This window comes from Mastomys coucha, unplaced genomic scaffold, assembly GCF_008632895.1.
Source record: "Mastomys coucha isolate ucsf_1 unplaced genomic scaffold, UCSF_Mcou_1 pScaffold22, whole genome shotgun sequence".
Lineage (NCBI taxonomy): Eukaryota > Metazoa > Chordata > Mammalia > Rodentia > Muridae > Mastomys > Mastomys coucha.
Window position 1 is genome coordinate 188,707,984 of NW_022196905.1, and position 6,559 is coordinate 188,714,542.

The window sequence follows — 6,559 nt, forward strand, 5'->3', positions numbered from 1 at the left end:
TCTCTCTCTCTCTCTCCAGGATTTCCAGCTGTGCAGTGGTGGTGGTGCATGCCTTTAATCCCAGCACTTGGGAGGCAGAGGCAAGTGGATTTCTGAGTTCAAGGCCACCCTGGTCTACAGAGTGAGTTTCAGGACAACCAGGGCTACACAGAGAAACCCTGTCTCGAAATACTAAAAAGAAAGAAAGAAAGAAAGAAAGAAAGAAAGAAAGAAAGAAACCAACAACAACACAAAAAGTGAGTTCCAGGACTGTTACACAGGGAAATCCTGTCTTTCTTTTTCTTTTTCTTTTTTTGGTTTGGAATTAAAGTGCTGGGATTAAAGGTATTAAAGGCCACCACCACCCGGCCTGAAACTTACTTTTTAGACCAGGCTAGCCACACACTCACAGAGGTCTACCTGCCTGCTTCTGCCTGCTGAGTGCTGGGGTTAGAGGTGCACACCACCATAGCCCAGGTACCAAAGTGCGTTCTCAATCATTTGGCCCTGGGAAGGCCAAGGTGATAGACTCAAACTCCTGTTAAACATCCTCTGAGGCAGAATAATTTGTCTGAAATTCAGACCTGATTGAAAAAGGTTAATGGTCTCATTTACTCAACCATATCCTCATAACTGAAAAAAGGAGACCCACACCCTGATTCTGGAATATTCTTAGGAAGAATCACACCATTTGACTGGAAACAACAAAAGATGCATTGTCTCATTTTTTTCTTTTCTTTTTCAGTCTGGAAATTCCAGATAAAAACATCAGCAGGGCCCAATTCCCTCTGAAGTCCGTAGGATGCCCCTCTTTGCCTCTTCCCAGATTTTAGGAGCCTGCTAACAATCCTTATTTTTTGATGTGTTAGTTATGTTTTACATCCCATTCCATTCCATTACAGTTACATGATGGAAGGGACTTATGGGAGAAAGGATATATTTTGGCTTGTGGTTAAACAATGATTCTATTTTCAGAAGAAAGTCCAGGTGCTTTAGATGGATGCACGTAGTTCAGTTTGCTCGCTCCCTCCTCTATGTACCATTTTTATACTTTTAGTTACCACCTGATCTTAGGTGTTGGATTCCGACACCTGAAGTTTGGTAGGCAAGGATGCTGGCAGTGGAGAACTAGAGGGAGGGACCCTAAGAATGTAAAGGATCTACTCTCTTCTCCACAAACTTCCAAGGGCTAAGAATCTTCTTTAGGTTTTCTCTTTTGGATTAATTTGCATAAACCCAAGCAGTGCTTTTACATCCCAAGTTGGCCCCGAGCACTAGAAAAGTGAGTAAGAAATAGACAGATTGCTTGTATGTATTTGAATGCTTTTTTTTTAAATTTATGAATACATCATTACTTCTTTTTTAAAAAAATTATTTTATTTATTTTATGTGTATGAGTACACTGTAGCTGTATAGATGGCCGTGAGCCATCATGTGTGTGGCTGCTGGGAATTGAACTTAGGACCTCTGCCAGTCCCGCTCGCTCTGGCTCCACTTGCTCTGGCCCTGCTCGCTCTGGCGTAATTCACTGTAGCTGTCTTCAGACGCACCAGAAGAGGGTGTCAGATCTCATTACGGGTGGTTGTGAGCCACCACATTGTTGCTGGGATTTGAACTCAGGACCTTCAGAAGAGCAGTTAATGCTCTTATCTGCTGAGCCATCTCACCGGCCCCTTATATGAATGCTTTTTATCTTACAGTATTTGTTTTATAATATGTGGGGCAGTGGTCTGTTCAGGCAACCTGGGTCTAGTCAAGTACAAATCTGGAACCCTGCTGACCCGGTGGGCAATAGTTTCTGCCTGCAAGGGAGTTCGGCCACACCTCCTGGGACCCTGGCTCCTGTTTCAGTCACAACCCCCCCTGCACGCCCTCCCCAGGAAATGTGTGCTCTGTCAAGTAGACAGAGCCCCAAAAGTGCTCTGTCATGTAGACAGTGCCCCAAGCTCCCAGCATTCTTGCTGGACCCTACCCCCAGTCATCTGACCACAGCCAGGAATGCCCTACCCCACAGACAGATAGCCTTGCCTCACAATATAAGGGACAGTTTGCCCCCTCCTCTCTCTCTTGCTTTCCTCTCCTGCTCTCTTGCTCTCTTGCTCTCTTGCTTTCTTCCTTCTCTCTTTCTCTTCTCCTCTCCTTCCTCTCCTTTCTTTCTCTCCACATGGCCAGCTTATTTTCTCTTTCCTATAATAAAATATCTCACGACTATGCATTGCCTCCTTTTAACTAACATGCTGTGCAGCCCCAGGCATTGGCAGCAGAGCGACCCAGGCCCTTCAATAATATAGGTTGCATTGTATACAATTTAGTTACTGTATAACATGATGCATATATATATGTATATATATATGTATATAGGCTTATGTATAAATGCTTAACTAATACATATTCATACTTAGGACATAATAATGTACCATAAAATAAACCCAAGCACCACTAAATAAGTTATCTTGTTATTTTCTACAAGAATTTAAAAATTTTAACTTATTAGTGTCTATGTGTGTGAGCCATGGTGCATGTGCGGTGGAGGTGGAGGTTCAAGGAAACTTTATGGAGTCCATTTTTGCCTAACTTTACTTGGCTCTGGGGAATCAAACTTGGGCCATCGGTCTTGCTTGGCAAGTACTTTACCCACTAAGCTATTTTACTGCCCCCCCCCCACAAGATTTTTGCCGTAGAGAATTTTGAATAAACAGAAGTAGGCTGTGTTAGGCAGGGTTCTCTAGAGGAACAAAATTGATAGAACAAATATGTGTATTATAAAAGAGGCTTTATAAGACTGGCTAATCTAGTATGTTCTGAGTAGCCCAACAATGGTGGTTGACAGGCTAGAGAGACCTAGGACCCTGGAGCTACTACGGCTGTGAAGCTGGGTATTTCAGCAGTCCCAGTCTGGCATGAAGGTCTGGAAGATTCCTGGAGGGTCACCAGTCTTCTGTCCATGTTAGAAGACTGAGGAAGCTGGAGTCCCTACCTCTCATCTACGGTGTTAGTGAGGGATGGCAGTACCAGTGGCCAGCAGGTAGCAACAGGGATAATGAATCCAGCAGCAGCAGAAAGGAGGATAGAGAGGGGAGGCAGGTGGCACTGATTTCCCCTCTGGGCCTCTTTATGTCTAAGTCACCCAATGGAAGGCGTCATTGTTCTGGGGCTCATGCGCGCGCGCGCGCACACACACACACACACACATACACACACACACACACACAGAGAGAGAGAGAGAGAGAGATCTCCCTAGAGGCATGTTCCTCAGAAGATTACATATCCTATCAAGCAAGCAGACACTCAAGATTAACCACCGCATGGACAAAATGGAATGATCTGTTCTCGACACATCATGGTGTCACCACTGCCTTTCTCTCTATCTACCGTTACTGGACCAAGCTGGGCATGACCAAGTCCTCCCTTGCTGAAGCCAATTTCATCTGAGGCATTGATGGAGTCTTCACTTTTGGCTTGGGAGAGTCAGAGCATGCTGAGTTCTTGGCCCTGGGTGTGGCTGGGAGTAAGGATGGAGGAACTGTCAGATCCAGCTCTTGGCTCTCCAAGGGCCCTGATAGCACTGCAGGGGACCATCTCTGAGTTAAGGCAGAGTGTGGAATGGCATGCAGTTCTTGCCTTGGCAAACCTTTACTCCAGCCAGGAGAGTCCAAGCAGAAGCTTAGAGCTTTGGCAAAAACAAGAGTTCATTTGAATTACTATCTCCAGTTCTTCAGAGACAGGAAGGTGTGAGCCTCCGGGGTGTTTTCCTCTTGCTTGCCTAACCACATCATGCTGTTAAGAACAGACCAGAGCTGATTGTCCACTCTCCTTGGGAAACACCTCCAGCCTTTGACAGTTTAGAGGTGGGGAAGTCTGTCCTCTTCCTCCAACTCCCCTTTCAGATGGTGTGTTGAGCTGAAAGCAAGTCTCTAAACTGATTACTGATGAGCTAACAGTGACTAGCAGGCCAAAATACAAGTGCGATCTTTGTACCTAGGGGCTTGACCAGGTTTTTGCTCACTGACCTTCCAGAAAGATCCACTGAGATCTATGTGAGGGTATCTGCCTGCAGGATCCAGGACTGTTCTGAATGAGTCAAGCAGCCGACTCTGTTGGACATCTTGGAAGAAACATCTGGGGAGACATATTCCCGGTACTATGTAGAAATCTAGTCTCTCCTAAGGATGATAATGTAGGAACTCCCATTCATATAAACTATTCAAGAAAGTGAGATGATCTCTTGGTTTCTAGGCAAACTCCACTTGTCTAACACCATTCCGTTCACATGGGAAGATGAATTCTCACCCAATGCCCATGAATGAAGCTATGGTCTAGACTAGGGGGAATGTGGGACCTCTGTCCCTTGGGGTAATCCCTGATGCAGTCTTGCAAATGCTAGACAGCCTGTCCTAGAGAGTAGATTAGAATTCTCTCCCACCACCTCCTGCATCCTTACTGAATTATTTGAATGGAAATGATGTATGTCGGAAGATCAGCACTCTTCCTCCATTAAGTGAATCCAGGAAACCTCTTTCAAAGAGCCACCAAACCTACAGAGAGGAAAGAGAGAACTGTGGAGTGTGGTAGATGGGACAGGTGACAAACCTCCAACGTGTGCAGGACAGACTGGCATGATGACATTATCTTCGCTGGTGGGAGCCATGCTGATTCTGAAGACAGAGAACAGAGGTGGCTTCCCCTGAAGAAACCTCCAGAGAAACATTTGGAATGCATCTCTCTCATCTTCCCTGTGGGAGCTCTTTCTTCAGTTCCTAGACAAGACTTGTCACCTTGCTCTGTGTATATACGAGAGTAGGTGTTGATATCAGAGGCTGAGGAACTGAATTTGTGTGTCCAGAGTATGCATTTTGAGTAGGGGAAGACCTAAGTTGAAGCATCGGTAGACTCGACAGGCTTAGGGTCTTGTACACCCCACTGTGAGGATTTAAAAGTCCCCCTGGAAAGAAAGGCAGAGGTCTTAATTCCTTTTACCTTAGAATGTGACCTTGTCCCCAAGTGGGGTCAGGCAGATCTAATCAAGCTCAGATGATCTTGAGCTTTAATCCAATGTGACTGAACCCTTACAGAAGGGGAAACTTAGACACGGGCATGGGAGGACTGGGTGAGAGGTACAAGGAGAAGAAGGCCATGTGAGGGGTAGACTTCTGCTCACATCAGCTAGTGAAGGTAAGATTCGAATCAGAAGCTGCCGGAGGAAAGGAAGCCTCCTTCTACAGGTTTCTTGAGAGCACACCTTGAATTCACACATCGGTGCTACAACCATGGGAGACACCCGCCATACAGTTTGTGGTTCTATGTTACTGCAGCCCTTGGAAGTGAAACCCCTCCTTGGAGGCTGTGAGAAACCAGAACAAGGTTTAAAAAGAAATAAAGGCAGGTCTTAGCATTATAAGTGTCCAGGGGTCAATTGCTACGATGGCTGAACTGCAAGTACCTCTTCTGTTTGCTTGCTTTGAGACTGTGCACAAGGGGCCAAGAGGAGAAAAGCAGGGCCGCCCACCCAGAGCTCTCTTCTATTTTCCCAATAGAGGAGAATGGGCAAGGGCTGAGGACTCAGCCTAGGGTAAGGTACAGGAAGCCAGGTGGATAGCAACCCTTCACGCTCCAGGAGCCCCAGGATGCAGGGCCAGAGGGAGGGACGAAAAGGGGAAAGGGTAGAAAAATTGATCCTATTGTGCAGTGTCGCCAAAGTCTCTGATGAAGAGTTCATAAAGGACCCTGAATTGTGACTCTGCCTCACAGCCAGGCTCTGAATGAAGGCACCTGGCTGGGAATATGGATCGTCCTTACACTCTTTGTAAGGCCTACTGCAAGGCTATTCACCTGGTTGAAGTGGGGAAGGCGACCTCCTCCTCCCTATGGAATCTGTGAGGTGACGCCATGGCTCTTCCGTGGTTGAGCCAGAAAACTCACTTAGACTTAGATCCTCCACAGAAGTGTTTAGGAGAAGTATCTGCAATCCAGACAGGAGGTGATGGTGATTTTGACTGGGATGGATTCAGATCTTAGAATTTGAAATCCAGGAGAAAAATGATGGCTGGTGAGAATAAATTAAGCCATGATCAGGAGGGGAGGGAAAAAAAAGCTAACTGGTTCCTCTGAAGAGACTGAGTGTAGAGACAATTGCCAGATCCTTTGTGGAGATGAGGTCCGACAGACACCTGCAAGGACCTGCCCAGGGGACCAGCCCATTGCTATCAGGTCCAAGTCCAGAAGCCAGCCTGCAGTGAGTCGGGCAGTACACCCGCTCCTCGGACAGTGGACAAGCAGTCCCAAGCGCCGAGGACTTGTCAGTTACTGACAGCTGCTCTCGCTTGCTCCCCCATACAACTGAGTATGAATTCAAGAAAGCCAGATGTGCTCCCTAACTCTCCACACTTGGATGTCCCCACTTTTACTAGCCAGCTTGCCATGTCCACATGCCAATGCCTCCAGCTGGGGCAGACCAGAAGCTTTCCCTCTGTCCTATTCTAACTAGGACACTGCCCTCCAATGCCTGTCTTGGAGTTCTTCCCAGAACAGGCCAATCTCATAGTACAGCCAACTCTGAATGTATAGCATTTGCTTTTTTTTT